The sequence below is a fragment of the Takifugu rubripes genome, chromosome 19 (genome assembly GCF_901000725.2).
Source record: "Takifugu rubripes chromosome 19, fTakRub1.2, whole genome shotgun sequence".
In the NCBI taxonomy this organism is placed as follows: Eukaryota; Metazoa; Chordata; class Actinopteri; order Tetraodontiformes; family Tetraodontidae; genus Takifugu; species Takifugu rubripes.
The window spans coordinates 5708410-5726726 of record NC_042303.1 but is presented as its reverse complement, the minus strand read 5'-3'; the positions used below and the strand labels follow the sequence as shown (position 1 = coordinate 5726726).

Sequence of the window (18317 nt, the reverse complement as noted above, 5' to 3'; positions counted from 1 at the left end):
TTTAAGGAAATGATCCCTGTGCTAATCCCAGGACCACTGTGTGTTTCCCCAGGGATCAGTCATCATAATCTTAGCCCTGCTGGGGTTGACTATTGCTGAAGGTGCAGCGACCTCACTGAGAATCACGCTTGATTCTGTTGCCCCCCTGAAAAAGAAAATAGTAAATCAGAGGAGGTGTGCCCCCTGGTATAATTCACATATCAGGACCCTCAAACAGAAAGCGCACAGACTAGAAAGTAAGTGGCATTCTTGTAAAATAGATAGCTATCATGCAGGCTGGAAAGACAGTCTGTTTATTTAAAAAAAAAAGGCCCTCCGTAAAGCTAGAACAGCTTATTTTTCTTCTTTAATTGAGGAAAATAAGAACAACCCCAGGTTTCCTTTCAGCACTGTGGCCACATTAACCAAGAGTCACAGTGTTTTAGATCCACGTATCCCTTCTTCCCTTAGTGGTGAAGACTTCATGAGCTTCTTCACTGATAAAGTTCTAGCTATCAGAGAGAAAGCTAACCAGACCATCCCAACAACTGGACCATCACCAGATGTGCTGACTGTGGGAACGTACAGGTTCTCAACGAGCCCTTAAGCTCCTTCAGCCCTAAATATTTTTCTGAGGCGTCTTCGCTAATTCAGAAATCCAAGACCACCATGTGTCTTTTAGATCCCATCCCAACACGTCTGTTGAAGGATGTTTTACCATTGATAGGCAGTTCTGTCCTGGACCAGATCAATTGTTCTTTTGTGACATTTTATGTACCCCGGTCCTACAAGGTGGCAGTGATTAAGCCGTTGCTTAAAAAACCATCACTGGATCCTGATGTCTTAGCAAATTATAGGCCAATGTCCAACCTTCCTTTTATCTCTAAAGTTCTAGAGAAGGTGGTGGTGACTCAGTTACTGGAGCACCTGCAGAGGAACAGCCTGTTTGAGATGTTTCAGTCAGACTTTAGAGCTCATCACAGCACAGAAAAAGCACTTCTTGAAGTTACTAATGATCTTCTTATAGCTTCAGATCATGGACAGGTCTCTATGCTTGTTCTGCTGGACCTCAGTGCTGCTTTTGATACAGTTGATCAAAGCATCCTGTTACAGAGACTGGAACATGTGATTGGCATTAAAGGGACAGCACTAGACTGGTTTAGATCATATTTATCTCATAGATAACAGTTTGCTCATGTCCATGGCGTTCCCTCTTCATAAAGTAGGGTTAGCCATGGAGTTCCTCAAGGTTCTGTACTTGAACCAATCCTTTTCACCTTGTACATGCTTCCCTTAGGGAACATTATTAGGCAGCATGGGATAAATTTTCATTGTTATGCTGATGACACCATATTATATATGCTATAATTATCCATGAAACCAGAGGAGACAGAGAAGTTAGTGAAGCTTCAGACCTGTCTTAAAGACATAAAGTCCTGGATGTCTTCAAATTTCCTCCTCCTTAACTCAGGAAAAACTGAGGTCATGGTATTTGGTCCTGAACCTCTCAGGGATAGATTAGGTCACACTCTAGATGGTATATTATTAACTTCTAGTCTCTCTGTGAGGAGGGGTGTGTGGGGTGTACAGGGAGGGGTAGTACCTCTGGCCTGGGGGAATGTCGTGCCCTTCTAGGGCAGCTCGCCAGCCTTTGGTCCCCACCTGTCACTCAGCTCTCACTTGTGGCTCCCCGTAGCTGTTAACATGCAACAGCGGCCACACCCCGGGCAACGACTTCGACAGGTCGGCTAAACCAAGTGAGGGTAACCGTCGGGTCATAGACCTTCGGTGAATAGGGCTCTGCTCACCCAGCATGTGAAGACTGCTTCGATGGACCAGGCGGAAGAAACCAATAGTAAGGATCAACGGCTGAGAAAGCGTAGCAGCAAGGCACTGTGGAATGCATAGGGCACACCGGAGCACGGAAGAAGGTCTGGCCATCCACTGCAGCCAAGGGGCTACCCAGTCGTAACGCCTCGTCGTGCCACTGGACTCTGACTTCTGCGGCCGAGAGGGTGGGGTTGTCCCAGCGCAATGACTTCCCCACCAAAATCTCTTTCCCAGCGCAGGTTTTTGTGTAGTCTTCTCGCACCTGCTGCATCTTTCTACAAGTCCTACGGCGTTGGGGGCGGGGCGAAGCGGCAGGTAGCGGTTACTACTGGGAGCCGTAGTCTCAAACCTGCACGTAGGCGGCCTGTGGACCAGTGGTCGCTCGACTCTTGACTTGAGGCAACAGAGGAGTTCGGCAGCATCCCAGGCGACTGAGCAGCCCTCTTTAGGACAGCACTGCTCACCCTAGCAAGGGAGGGGACTAGAAAAGGTGTCCCAAACATTGCTTGCCTCACAACGTTTCTGGCCAGCATGCCGCGGCTGGCAGATTAGCTCTACAATGCGGTCGAAAACAAAAAGAAACAAAGGAAAAGAAACTCATCTTTGGATCATGGAACATACGCACTCTGCTGGACCGAGACACCACAGAAAGACCCCAGAGAAGAACAGCCCTGATAGCCAAGGAGCTAGCCCGCTACAGGATCGACATCGCTGCTCTTAGTGAAACTCGCTTTGCTGAAGAAGGATTGATCTGCGAGCCTGATGGAGGGTACACATTCTTCTGGAAAGGAAAAGCTGAAAATGAGGACAGGATCCATGGAGTTGGTTTTGCCATACGCTCCACTCTCCTCCGTCTCATGTCTGATCTCCCCACCGGCATCAACGAACGCCTAATGAAACTCCGTTTCCGCATCTCGAAATCACGCCACGCAACTGTCATTAGCGCTTACGCGCCCACACTGACTAGCAGTGACGAAGACAAGGAGGCATTCTACGAGAACCTGGACTCCGTCATCAAGTCCACGCCTAGCAGCGACAAACTCGTATTGCTGGGAGACTTCAATGCCAGGATAGGATGCGACTCTGAGACCTGGAAAGGTGTGATGGGTCCACATGGAGTAGGAAAGCTGAACAACAACGGCATGCTACTCCTGACGATGTGTGCAGAAAACGGCCTGACAGTCACTAACACTCTCTTTCGGCTTGCGAACAAGTACAAGACTTCATGGATGCATCCCAGATCCAAGCAATGGCACTTAATAGACTATGTCATTGTCAGAAGGCGGGACATTCGAGACGTGAAGATCACCAGAGCCATGAGAGGAGCGGAATGCTGGACCGACCATCGACTGATCAGAGCCATCCTTGCACTCTGTATTGCCCCTACTCAACGCAAGAGAGCCAAGCTCATCAGGGCAAAGTTTGATACCAAACGGCTTCAAGACCCTGTCAAAAGAGAAGCGTTCCAACAACACCTGGACGACGCGCTGACTGCCCATGGACCTCTGACTGGAGATCCAAACGACAAGTGGACCCAATACAGGAAAATGGTGACAGAGTCAGCTAAAGCTATTCTTGGGCCGAAGCAAAGAAACCATCAGGATTGGTTTGATGAAAACAACGAGGCCATCAGCAAGCTTCTAGACAAAAAGCGACAAGCCTTCATCGAGTTGCAAAATGACATCAACTCCACTTCAAAAAAGGATCGCTTCAAACAGCTGCAGCAAACGGCGCAGAAAGGGCTTCGTGAGATGCAAGACAGTTGGTGGGACCGAAAGGCAGAAGAGGTGCAAAACCATGCTGAGTCCAACAATGCTAAAGAGTTCTACAGTTCGCTAAAGGCAGTTTATGGGCCAGCAAAACCTAGCATCACCCCGCTTCTATCTGCGGATGGTTCGACCCTGTTGAAAGATAAGGCCAACATCATCGAACGCTGGAGAGAGCACTTTTCCACCCTCCTCAACAGGCCTTCTACTGTCGACCCTGCTGCACTGAACTCTATCCCCCAGAAGCCAGTTGTAGATGACCTCGACCTCCCTCCATCATTAGACGAAGTCATGAAGGCCATAAAGCAGACCAGCTCAGGCAAAGCAGCAGGTGGCGACAATATTCCTGCAGAGCTCCACAAAGCGGCGGGACCAGGAGCACTTGGAGCCTTCCACAACATCCTGACAAGCATATGGGAAGAAGAAAACATGCCACAGGACTTCAAAGATGCCACTGTTGTTTCTATCTTTAAGAAAGGCAACAAAGCAGACTGTGGTAATTACCGAGGCATCTCGCTTCTGTCCATTGCCGGGAAAATACTGGCTCGCGTCATTCTCAACCGCCTCATCTCCTTAGTCTCCGAGGAAGCTCTTCCAGAGACTCAGTGTGGTTTTAGACCTGGCCGCAGCACCATCGATATGGTGTTCACCATTAGGCAGATCCAGGAGAAATGCATTGAACAGCACAAGGACCTCTTCGCCGTTTTCATCGACCTCACCAAGGCGTTCGATACGGTAAACAGAGAGGCACTTTGGTCCGTCCTCAGCAAGCTAGGCTGCCCGAGAAAATTCACCAACCTCATCCGTCTCTTCCACGATGGCATGCAAGGACTCGTGTTGTCAAACGGCGACACCTCTGCGCCCTTCGACATCTCCAATGGCGTGAAACAGGGGTGTGCCCTTGCCCCTGTCCTCTTCAACCTCTTCTTCACCTGTGTCCTCAACCATGCCCTCCGAGACCTCGACCGTGGCATCTACCTGCGCTACCGGCTGGATGGCTCCCTCTTTGACCTCCGAAGACTGAATGCCAGAACAAAGACAATAGAGCGGCTAGTCCACGATGCGCTCTTTGCCGACGATTGTGCTCTCATGGCACACACAGAGCCTGACCTCCAAATTATCGTCGACAGATTTGCAGAAGCAGCTCGATTGTTTGGCCTGATGATCAGCCTCAGTAAGACGGAGGTCATGCACCAACCAGCACCAGGCACCAGCGCACCGCCCCCCAATGTATCCATCGAGGGAACTGAGCTGAAGGTGGTTGAGCAATTCAAGTACCTCGGAAGCACCATTTCCTGTGATGGCTCTCTAGACAAGGAGATAGCTCAGCGTATCAGCAAAGCCAGCCAGTCCCTTGGTCGACTCAGAACCCGTGTGATAAATAACAAAAACATCAAACTGGAGACTAAAATTAAAGTCTACAAAGCTGTTGTGCTCACCAGCCTTCTTTACGGCTGTGAGACCTGGACAACATACAGGAAGGACATAAAACAGTTGGAACGATTCCACATGAGGTCCCTGCGGTCAATAATGCACATCAAATGGCAGGATAGAGTGACCAACCTGGCGGTCTTGGACAGAGCTGGCCTTGTAAGTATCGAGACCATGATTATGAAAGCCCAACTCCACTGGTCAGGCCACCTGATCAGAATGGACAGCACGCGCCTTCCCCGTCAGGTCTTCTACGGCGTCCTCTCCCAGGGGCAGAGAAACACTGGGCGCCCCAAGAAGCGGTACAAAGACTGCATCAAGGACAGCCTAAAGTACTGTGGCATCCCTCCAGCACAGCTAGAAGCCCAGGCCCAAAACAGAGTCGGATGGCGCGCCGCAGTCAAGAAGGGGTGCAAATCCTTCGAGGACCACAGAAGAGGCAAAGTCGCAGCAGCCAGGCAAAGAAGAAAGGAAGCAGCAACAGCCCCACCCACGGCGTCTTTCCCATGTCCCAACTGTCCCAGAGTGTGTGGCTCCAGAATTGGGCTAATCAGCCACCTTCGAAGTCACCAGAGATGACTGCACTGACATCATCGGATCGATGGTCAACCCAAGAAGAAGTCTCTCTGTGAGGAATCTTGGAGTAACTTTTGATCAAAATCTCTCCTTCAACTTACATATTAAATTAGTCTCTAGAAGTGCCTTTTTTCACCTGAGGAACATCACAGAAAACTACTGACCCACCATGATGCTGAAAAGTTATTCCATGCATTTGTTACTTCCAGGCTGGACTATTCTTTATTATCAGGGTGTTCAAACTCCTCTTTAAGAAGCCTCCAGTTGATCCAAAATTCTGCAACCAGGTTCTGACAGGTATTGACAAAAGAGATCACATTACTCCTGTACTGGTGTCTCTTCATTGGCTGCCCGTTAAATTTAGAATAATTTTTAAAACCCTTCTTTTGACCTACAAGGTTCTCAGAGGCCTAGCTCCATCCTACCTGGAGGAGCTAGTGACAACTTACCAACCCAATAGACCGCTCTGTTCTCAGAATGCTGGTCTACTTGTGGTCCCCAGAGTTTCTAGGGGTAGAATGGGGGGCCGAGCATTTAGCTACCAGGCCCCCTGCTGTGGAACCAGCTCCCTGTCCAGGTACGGGAGGCTGACTCCATCGCTACTTTTAAGATTAGGCTTAAAACCTACCTCTTTGAAAAAGCTTATTGTTACTAATTCTGTAGTTGCAGTTACTATCATAGACAGACAAACTATCATACTTAGGGGGTCATCTAAGCATTAGGTTAACATCTTAGCTATGCTACTATAGGCCAAGGCTGCCGGGATCCAGAAACATGATCACATGGCAGGCCTCTGTCACTCCACTCGGTCATGGTTTCCTCTTCCCTCCTCTCCTGCTCCTCATCAAGTAGACTATTAATGCTATTTCCTGTGTAGTTTCTCCCCCCCCCCCCCCCCCCCCCCTTCTGTATCCATTTACAGGTATCGCTGCCTTCAGAGCTGTATACTGACCTCCGACCCCGCTGACCCACTCAACCAACAGCTTATTCAATTCAATTTAATTCAATATAATGTAATTTTATCTGTATTTCTATGCTCTATGCCTCTCCTCTCCTCTACCCCCCCTTCCCTCTACCTCTCCTCTCCTCTAGCACTGGACTATAAGTCGCATTTTGGGGGAAATTTTATTTGATAAAATCCGAGACCAAGAGACATTTCATCTTGAAAGGCAATTAGCAATCCATTAGCATGGATTAGCAATAGGGTTACAGTATGCTAACGTAACAAATTCAGCTACATGACCCTCAACGAACTGAGTACATGTCTGCTTTGTTAACGTAACATATTAACAGTTAGTCAGATAACTATAGCATAAAGAACATCCGCAAGTTTACCAAAAAATCAAGTCTAACTCCATAGACAAAGCACCGCTTCTTCTTCTGCGTCGCTAAAGGAACTCGTTCCTCAGTACACACGCCTAGAGCGCACTCTTGTGGTTGTCAGTGTGAAAATAACAAACATGTGAAATTCTGTAATAATGTATTTATTTAATATATAAGTCACTCCGGAGTACAAGTTGCACCCCCTGACAAACTATGAAAAAAAAGTGCGACTTATAGTCCGGAAAATACGGTAGTTAAATGGCAGTCTCAGCCACCATGAGACTAGAACAATCTAAAATTAACTAGCATGACTAAGGTATCACAATGGGCACATTTGTGGTATTGATGTTGTCACAGGTTGAGGTTCACAAGCTACTCATTACTAGATTAATGTGTTATTTTACCCTATATGGAGTAACAAAGCAAAGTTGCTTATTTCACCGATATTGCAAAGAAGCATGTTCTGTGCTTCTCTGTCTCTGTCCATCTGTCAACATAATTTTCTGAAGGGAGGCCGTCATCGATGTCATTAACACTAGAAGTCCCAGAGAGCGGCCATTTGGCCTTTTTACCTAGAAAACCCACAAGACGGCCAATTGGCCCCAAGTCCCCCCTGTGGACACTCATTTTGTTATGGAAATGTGGCTGTTAGTGGCACACGGCCGGAGCCACTTGAACCTGTGTGGGGGAGGGGACATACCTTACAGCTCAGGAGGTTCTTTTGAGAGCAAGCTTTAGTTGTGAGATGGATAAATACCTCAGTGAACATAGCCATAGAGACTTAAACTGGACTATGAGCTGTATGCAGTGGAAAGGATCAACAGGAAGGAAGGGATCAACACACTGACATTTATTGTTAAAAAAACAAAACATATTTACAAAGAATGAAAAAGCAACTTTTTCCCAGTTTTGGTGTGGAGGGTTGTTGCAGAAGTAATTGTTATTTTTGTGCTAAAAATAGTAAAAAAGAAAAAGAAACCCAAGCATATTTACAAAGAATGAAAAGCCATGCATTATGAGTGAAATACATTTGAGCAGTCACTCACAATCCTGGCACTGCCATTGCTCCTTTCGGCATTTCCCACATGTATATCGGTAGCAGTCAACACAGCGCACAGTTGCATGATTGTCCCTACATTTAATTTTAGCCTGACACTTGGCTCTTTTTCCTAGTTGTGATGTGGAGGGTTGTTGCCGAAATAATTGTTCCTTTTGGGCCTTTTTCTGACCCAAGTGGGTTTGAGCCAACTCTCTTGCAAGCTCCAGCAGGAAATCCACCCGTCTCTCCTGCCTCCCGGTGCATAACTGATAGAGCACGTGTGCATTCAGTTCTGCCATGTCTATCATGTTATAGAACACTGCTACTGGCCAGCGCCGTGTTCCTGCGCGGACAGTGTACTCTCGCACCACCTGGTCCATGACATCGACGCCGCACTTTGTTGTGTTGTAGAGTGTGATGGTGTTTGGCTTCTTTTTGGTGGTATCCTGTGTCTGAATCATGCTGTGCATGCTGCTGAGAAGAGCTGCTGAAGCGATAGTCCATGTGCACTGAGGTATTTATCCATCAAACAATTGTCTGGTTGCAGTCGATGAGTCGTTATGGTCACATGGGACATTCACAGGTCCACAATTTAGAATAGAATGTGTTTTTGTCTGTGTAGATTCTCAATCATCCAGGTCATTGTATCATTGTAGTTTTCTCTGTCAACTGGACTGGGTTTCTTCTCTTGAAGACATTTCGCCTTCTATCCAGAAGGCTTCTTCAGTTCTGAGTGAATGTGTTTTTATTCCTCATTCTCTGTAAGGTGTGACCCCCTCACCCCACACACTGCCACTAACAGCCTCATTACCATAACAAAATGAGTGATTAGTGTATTCGGGAAAAGTGGTCAGGCCAAATGGCCTCTGTGTGGGTCTTCTACGTAGACAGAAAAATGCTGGGACTTCTAGTGTTAAAAGGTCTATTTACATTGTAATCTGCAAAAGCACCATGCTTCTGCATACTTTATTCTTAGTTTTTTATACTTGTTTATTACAATTTCTGTCAGTCAGGCTATCCAAAAGTATCATTTTAACCTTGATAATGCAACAGACAAACACAAAATCCAAACTGATCACATTTGCCAACCTGTGTAGTAATAAAGTATGTTTCAAATTTCTGAGTTTGTCCTACGGGTTTTAACCATCAATTGGCATATGTGCTTCTCTGCAAAACCAAACCTCACAATGACTCAATCCTTCTCAGAAAGGTTTGACTCAATATTGTAAAACCAGCTGTCAGTAGTATCATCATCATCCCAGCCTTCTGTCAGTGCATGCCTCACCGAGGAAAAGACTTTTAAAATAAATTTCATTATTTCACATGGCAGCTTCAGTTGAATTTCTGCATTTTTGTCAAACAACTGATATGGAAACCATGAAGATTTTTGGGGCGAAACAAAATGAAGCCAAGCAGGTCATTCTCGACATGAGATGTGACTCATAGCTCCCGCAGGCTTGTAAGCAATGAACTGTCGGTCCATTCTTTCCCAAATTCACATTTCTGTTATCATAGCATTGCAACACGACACTATGTGGCCCTGGTCAGGCTGTGGCATCCATTTCATCATTTAATAACAGCTGACAGGCTGGGGGGCTTAGAGAAAGCAAAGGTTAAGATTTAAAAGACTGGCTTATTTTTCTGCCTTTCTAATACTGGATAATAAACAGACTGAGATGGTTCAAACAATTACACATTAAAAGAGTTTTTTCAAACCTATTGCACAGTGATATTGACTGAACAGTAAACAAAGACACTTAGATGGTAGATGCATTTGGTCGCCTTGTCAATTTTGACCAGTACAAAATCAGAAAACAAATAATTTTTGTTATTTCCATCTTACATCCATCCTTTGTTAACTGCTGCTTACTCCTAACAAGAGTCCCGAGGAACTAGAGTCTATCGTAGCAGTTACCCTGTGACAGGCAGCACCCACATCCTCTCTGACCATCACACAGAACACACCATGTACTCATGGGGCTATCATGCAAACTCAACATCCTTTAAAATAAATTTTGCAATCCCAAATTTCCATGTAACGCCGAATCCCTTTCTATAATTAAAGATAGATTAAGGTTCATGGAATAATCCATGTAATTTTTAAGATGTGATTCTATAAAATATGGTAGAAAACCAGGGGAAAAAAATCATGTTTGTCAGTTATATATTGCAAGTGTGCCTGCATATGTGTATGTGGCCTTTGAGATGTCTGTCATTAAACCACTTAATTACAGGCTTACCCTCTGTGAATAATGCAATGTATTCTTCAGCCAGCATAGGCTCCTCAAGCCCAAAGCTTGTGATGACTCAACAGTCACCACATGTTTGCCTCCGGAGCTTTCATCGCTTTCAGAGTCCTCCATTCACTTTTCATGACTATTCAAATCTAGGCATGTAGGAATATATCGGTTTGGCTGATGGCTCATGTTCACAGACACAGTAATGGATTTTAGTTAAATTAGTCAGTCAAACAGTGCAAAGCCGTGAAAAGAAAGATTGATTTTATTGGAAATTAAAAGTGACTGGAGACACCCTCGTACTTTCTGAATAAATTATATTATTTCTTTCTAAAAATGTGAAGCACTTCAGAAAATATTCATCCACATGTGTTAATTTTCCTGAATTATTAAGAAGCCATAATTGACAAGTTTAGCAGTTGCTGTAATTAAAGTCGTACCTCAGAAAATGTGCTGAAACTGGACATTTTTTTTGTATGTGGGCTGTCAGTAGTTGTAATAAATTATATGGTAATAATATGCAGCAGCTGCAGAACAACATGCAGACATTGCAACCGTGTCTCTTGAGATTTGTGTTTACTCTTAAAATGCGATGCCATCTCTTTGAAAACTCTGTCAGAGGTTTTTACTTACAAGGGACAAGTTAGATTTACTCTTTGTTGGACTGAAATTGTGGACTCCAGTACATTTTGACCTTCAGGGAAAGTAAGCTCCAATTGAGAGAACTGTTGTTTTTTTTTGTCTCTATGCATTGCAAAACCAAGAGAATCTTTTAAAATACCCCAGCAATGAACCCAAAGAGTAAATGCAAAGTACTGTCCGAAGTCATTATAGAGTCCACCCTGATAAACATGCACCTCACACTGAGAGTAAATCCAACAAATTTCAAATATATTAAATAAGTTAAAGTATTACAGAAGAGTACAGTCTACCAGTCTATCAAAAATATGAAATAATCTCTGAAAAAATCAAATTGAAAAACAACAGTGGCATTTAAGAAGGGAAGAATCCAAAATAGGATGATTTTCCTCATTTCATATCGCAGAGGGAAAAACATTGCATACAAAAATAAGAAAGTAGCACTGTAGCTGTATAAAAGTTGTATCGTGTATATGGTGCTATATACACCAACCAGGAGATGCTGAACTAATCTCTTATAGTGAAATTGGACATACAGCAGCATCTCTCCAATTCTGATGTACTGAAACAGTAACAGGAGATTTAACTGTTTTGTGAATAACACATATGCACAGGGAATATTTTTTTTCAGTTTCAAGAAAACCTGCATAAATCTTAAACAGTTAGGTTTTTAAGCACCATTTACCTGCAAACCTGGTCATCGTCCACACTTTGTACTTCTAGTGTCCCCCACAGCTTTTTCCTGGTCTCCCTTTTTTTTTCCACTCTGTTGTTACACTTAGAGAAAATCATGTAACATAAATTTGGGCTCCCCACCTTCACCCATTAAAACCAATCATCAGCATCTCAGATTATAAAAAAACTGCCTTTATTTACCAACTACTGCTGCTTAAAAACTAATCCTATAGTTATAGTGTGGTACATTCTACTGATGCTAGATATACCACATGGACAAAAGGTGGAAATGGCATTTTGAAATTCGGGCGTAGCTTTTAAAACCTTGTAGCACTGGGGGACCCAATCAGGAGACCAGCAGCCAGAAGTCCTACACCCACCTACCCAGACACACCCGCAAATAAATAAATTTAAAACAATTTAATTTCCACAGATTTGGGTGGCTGATGCTGCTGGCTATTAGTCTTTCCATGGCTCCAAATTTCATAATTAAAGTGAAAAGTGATCAAGATTAGCCTTTCTGCATAATTACTGGCTGTAAACATGAGTCTGCCTCCCAGTCTAAACTGAGTGTAAATTACTCATGCTCTTGTTGCACAAATGTTGAACATCCCATCTCGTCTCTGCACAAAATTACTCAGGTAAATTGAAATCCAGTCTTCTTGCTAGGCGACTGGCCTGGTGTACTTGAGGAGTAGGAGGGCATGATGAGCTGCCTGTGGTTGGAGATATAATCTTGTATTAATTTTCCAGGCAGGAAGGAGTGATTCATTCAACTGGCAGATTTTTTAAAAATGTGAAAATGTGATATTGTGTTTTATAATACTTCCCAGGAACGGAATGACTTTTTTGACAGTGCGATTTATGTTTGCCAGAGCATTGACACCTTAAGTATAATAGATTTGTAGTTGCCTCCACAAATCGATCAAGGAAAGAACCAGTAACCCCATATAATGAAAATATATTTTTGAAAAACTATATTAATAAATACCATATAAAAGCACAATAAATGTATCAATACAGATCTATACATAAACATCTGGTACTAAAGAAATTAATGGCATTTCTATCAGACAATAAAACAACAACTATGAAAATAAATTAGCTTCCTCTTAAGGATGGTTCAGAGCAGCTCTCAGAACCAGAGCACATGCTAACAGTCTGCAAAAAGATTATTCATAATGCAGTGTTCAACACCAACCATCCATCTACAGGGAGAGAGAGGCGGGGTACACCCTGGAGTCACCAGCTGATTGCAGGGCTAACAGATAAAGAAACAATGATTCACACATATCGTCACAGCTAAGGTCAATTTGCCTAACACTAAATGCATATCCTTGGAATGTGGGAGGAAGCTGGAATACCTGGGGAGAACCCACGCATACACAGGGAAAACATGACTGCACAAGAGCACCTGGCCCCAGGGTAATTTAACCATGGTTTAAAAATGGAATTTAAACATTCTTCTTGCTGTAAGTCAGTGTTTCTTTTCTGTTGTGACAGTGGTTTTGTTCCGATTCTTTGAAACTGGACACACATGATTTGGGGCCTATTTATACCTCTGATGTGACTGATGTAGATGCCACATTGGAGACTTGTTGCAACAAACTGATGCAACACATTTATGATGAAGCCATGAAACCAACACTGCTTTGTAGATGGCTGCATTTTGACCCATACATACATGTTTACTCTGTATAACAGCAATTGAAGCATCAACAAATGAAGCCACTTTTTCGTTATCTGTTGGATTACAAATTATGTTTTGTGATATGCATCTCCAGTGCTGCACAGCATGCAAATTGTAATGAGGTCACACTTAATTACAGTTAATTAAATGTGGGTGATGATAATTGTAGAGAACAACTGCAGCTCCAGCTCCCTCAGATGTACTGTATAACATTCATTATTCTGAGCTGTCTTTCTGGCACATATAATACCATTTTCAAAATTAGTGAAAAGAAAATCTGAAAATGATAGTTCTCAAGCATAAATGCAAGGCTGCAGACGCAAACATTTCATGCCCCAACGACCATCTTTTCTGTATCCCACCACTGCTTTTCAGGTGGACCAGGGTCTTGGAACCATTCTTTTATAGCCATCCATCTGGCTGCCTACGTTCCCTATCTACACTTGAATGTGTACACCTGCTCATCTGTACCCATTTTCCAGCCCAGCCCAGCACTAAATGAAAAAGCACATTTCCAGATGCTGCTTGCTGTCATTTCTCACTGTAATTGGCCTTCAGACATAAACATTGAATTTTTCTTTGTACATTACATGAATTAAACCACAGGGTTTGCAAACTGTGAAATAATGAAAATGGCATTGTCATGCTTCTCATTGCTGTTTTTGCTGTTACAGCTAGACAGACAACTTCAAACTATGCATTGAAAATAGAGTTTTTAAATACATTGCCACATTTCTATGATATAGCATTTCTGTACTGTTTAACAGGAAACAGTTAGAAAATCACTAATCAAAACAATATATGCATGTGGTGGATGAAGATGTTCTGTTTGATGTGTGAAATGATATTTTCCAAGATGGTCACCTTACTGTCGCTTACCAATGTGTATGTGACCGAGGAAATCATAAATTGGCCAATTCAAATTTCTACAATGTCGGGCTGCTGAGAAAATACCCCATCACTCTCCCTTCAGCGCAGCTATTTTTCAGGAAATCAATAGAGAAAGTTATTAATCATTACAGTGAGGTAACTGATTCTTTCAGGATCATTTATTCTTTTATAAATCTTCAGCCCAAGGCAAACAGAGCGGATGGACAAAAATAGACTACACGTTCATGGTATCTGTCCCTTACAGGGACATGAGTGAAAAACCAGCCACATAATTTACAAGAGCTTCACTTGTGCTGTTTTTCCTTCATCTTTCATTTATTGTGCCTTAGTTGTGGCAATCATAAAACTAAGAGACAATAGCCAACACAAAACTTTATTCATGAATAATACAGAATCCACCTAGGCACAAATTTTCTAACAGTAAATCGGGCCAGGGGTGAACTGAGATTAACCTGACTTTTTATCTTTAATAGCTGCTTCCTGATCCTGATGATTTGTGTACTTTTGTGTACAAAATGTTATTCAAGAGGCAAACATGTAGATGTACGAATTTTTTTGTGGCAATGGTGAAATGAAATGAAGCATAATCCTTTTGTAGTCACCACTGCTTGCCTACAACAATTTCCACCTTCACAAGACCAATTAAAATTCCTTATTTATAACATGTTCTACCTCTGATAATACCATGGAGAAAAGTATGTTGTTAAACTTTAGGCAGAGCATTTTGCAAATGACAAAATTAATTCAAATTTAATTGCAATTATATTTTATTAATTTTACACTAAAAATCATTCCTTAGGGTATTGATTGTTAATAAGTTATGAAAACCCAACATTTTCTCTTAGAAGTAAAACTGATAAGAAGGAAATTATCTGCCTTGACAAATTGAACATTTTTAGTGTAATTGGTGCAAAACTGACCAACTTCACAATAATGAATGTAAATTTACAACAGTGGCATCATCAGCTTGGTCAGCTGGGGCTGTATCTTCATGTAATGGAAGACTGGTCTAGGTTCAGTGACAGGCACTCTGAATATATGGAGTGATAAGTTTTGTATTCAGACTGGCACCAAATTCCTCTTTTTGCCAAATGGGCTGCACTGAGCTGCTGTGAGCTGCCTCTAGCAGTCAAAGCCACATCTGAGATCAGAGGAGACAGCAGACAGAGGTTTGGGGTAAGAACACAATAGAAGAGAGTGATTTAGAATTCTTGGCAGGTTGGTTTGATGTCATAAATTTCCATCAGCTTCTCGACATGTTTTTCTTTTTTTTTTTTAAAAAGCAAAACTATTATAAATCAACATACAAATATTGTAAATCAACAGATATGTCTAAAACAACAAAGCCAATCAAAACAAATTTGAATGAAATATATAAGCACCATTTGGCAATTTATCAGTAAATACACTTTATTATGTAAAACAGCAAAATCATTGAGGTTTTATGGTAATATAATAGGTAAGATGCTGAAAAATGGGACAATTAACAACATCACGTGGTCCTAAAGAGTTTGACTGATATAACCAGGACTGATCCAAAAACACAAGTAATTCAAATGCTCAATGTCTCTCCAAATCAAACACTTATCGAAAATGTAATGCTATGATGAGATTGAGTCTAATCTTAATACAGACCACATTTTGTGGACTTTTTCTATCCTCATCTTTAATCAAATGCTTTACCTAAATTGGACTAAGATCGATTGAAGTTCATAGAATTTAGGCTACTGCAAGACAACTAAGCAACATAACGTCTAAACCTATATGTTGCATAATTTCCTAAGGCTTGAATGAAATGGAGCAAAAGGAAATTAGGTTTCTTTATCTGTTGTGAATAATTTCCCTTAGCATTTGCATATTCCTGTTAATACTGAAAGCATGGAGTGGAGGATTATTAGAGATGTCTTTATTTCTATGGTAATTTTACAAAGTGCCAGTGATTTCAGGGCTCCAAAATTATATGATAGATTTATGCTGTTGGGGTGAAAATGGTTCTTGCTTCTGTGATGAATTTGTAATAGATTCAATATTTTTACTGTTTCATTAAATGCTTTGAGCATGATGGTTTTTTCAGAATTTTTTTCCAAACTAGCCATCTTACTGTGAGAATGCTGCAGATGGATGCTATTACACAACTATTATGCAATTTTAAACGCATATCAGCAACTCAAACACAGACAGACAGACAGACAGACATGTATACTGTGTATTAATAGGATGCCAAAAACAACGTTGGCCCACTCAGTTGGTTTGAGTAACTCAATTCATTCCCTCAGAACGAAGAGGTAACTATAAATAACTATTTACAAATTTGTCTACATAGCAGAATGCTTTCATTCTGCTGAATTGGTTGGTGGCTTGAAGTATGTCTCAATGCTTTTTTTGTGTGCAACAGAACAGGCAAGTGCAAAATTTTACAACTGCTTTCATCTGGCCAATTTTTGAATTGTGGTGATTCATAATTATTTTAAAGCTACCCGTGACCAACTGTGATAAATGACTTGACAGTCCTATAATCATCATCATCATCATCATCATCGTCGTAATATCATAATATAGTCACATCTGTATAAAAAAAATGTTTATACTTATGGAACACACAGTTAACAGGACTTTAAACTAAATAAATGTTCTATTGATGTAAGATGTAAACCTGTGGATGTGCGTTATAGAAAGTGTTATCCTGTCAGTGTGAAAATTTTAATATGTGTTATCCTGTCATTGTGAAAATGTTAATATACAGTAAGTTTTAGGACTAAATGTAACATCAAAATATCATCCATACCCATACTCAAAAAGGAAAAAGACAATATATTAAAGTTAATATCTGGTTTCACATGCAAGCTCTGAGCATCTTGGTTCTCATAGGCAAGAGATCAACATTTGCTGCCTAAATTAACCATAAATATTTCACATTAACACAGAATCACCTGCTATTCCATTCATTAATTTTTCATTTGCAGACCCTGCATGGTTATTATCATTTATGTATATAATATATATCCATTTTTTCCATACATCATGTCTACTGTATATGTCTAAATACCCTCTGCTTAAAAATACATTTGAATTTTAAAATATATTTTTCCATATTTAACAAGATATTTTCTGATTTTTAATTGGGTGTAAGGATTTACATGGGGATGACTGATTCGATAACGCATTAAGAGTGATAGAAAACCTACTAGGTTTAGAAAGAAACAGAACAATTTCAATTTTATTGTTGGCTGGAGGCTAAATTATTGGAGTAATTATTAACGCAATTGGCTTTTTCCGCATATAATTGCCCCCGCCTCCTCCGCCGGGTGCATGTAGGATCGATTCAAGACAAAAATGAGCGCGGATCCACGCTGTTAATTGGCTCAGAGCACGCAGGAAAACCGCATGATTGCTGTCACACACAGCAACAATGATCATACACGGCGCTGAGACAAAAAGTTGCTCTCCATTACCTTTGCAGGGGAAGAGGTGATCTATGCGTGCGCGCTTGTTCGTCGTTGGAGAGATAACAGATGCCACAAGCAAAAGTCGAAGCTTAAAACGGGAAGTGGGGGAGATTTATTGGAGTAATACAGCTGTTCTGCCTGCAGCCGAGCGGAGATATGGATCGGTGTCGTTTCCGCAAATGTAAAACGCGTTGGCTGTGCGCATCTGATGTTCGGGTCCTTCTTTTCCTTCTTTTAAAAACGAACATGCTGTCAGAGTCATGTGACTGTGGAGTGCCGTCCAATGCGATCTTTTACTACTCCGCACGAACTCACGCAAGCACGCACACACACGTACACACAATCGGTGCAGCTTTTTGTGCAGCTATTAACAGCTGGAAAAGGCAAACAGCATAAACACTTTGCATTTAACTCGAATGCTTTGCAAGCAAAAAGCTACTGAGAAGGCCTTGACGCTTTCCAGGACAGCTTGTTGTGATCCAGGATTCCCAGTTGTGTTTTTCCTGCAGGGGGCGTGGTGGAGCCATGCTCTGGCCACCTGTTGGCGCACCTGCAGGACATCAGTGATCAGCCGCCTATTTAAAGTCTAAGACTCCAGCCTACCAGTGTCGGAGGATTTCGTGTGACTTGGTGTATCTGGTAACTTTGTTGGGTTTTTGTGATTTTTGTGGCTCCACGCTGGAGCTCGTTGTCTGCATCCGGAGAAAGAAAGTCCAGGAGGACTGTCCTTTTGTGTTTGTTTAATAAAACCAATTTTTGGACCTTTCCTCACTGCGTCTTGCCTGCGTTCGGGTC

General features: G+C 42.2%; 1 protein-coding gene across 3 annotated transcripts in view; it reads right to left on the bottom strand.

Moving 5' to 3' along the window:
- The window catches only part of rap1gapb (RAP1 GTPase activating protein b), a 134688-nt gene extending 116854 nt beyond the window's left edge, over nt 1-17834 (bottom strand). For all 3 annotated transcript variants that reach the window (XM_029826434.1, XM_029826433.1, XM_029826436.1), the window contains exon 1: nt 17529-17834. The gene's annotated coding sequence lies outside the window, so the exon portion shown is untranslated. The remainder of the gene's footprint in view (nt 1-17528) is intronic.
- Nucleotides 17835-18317: the final 483 nt, after the last annotated feature.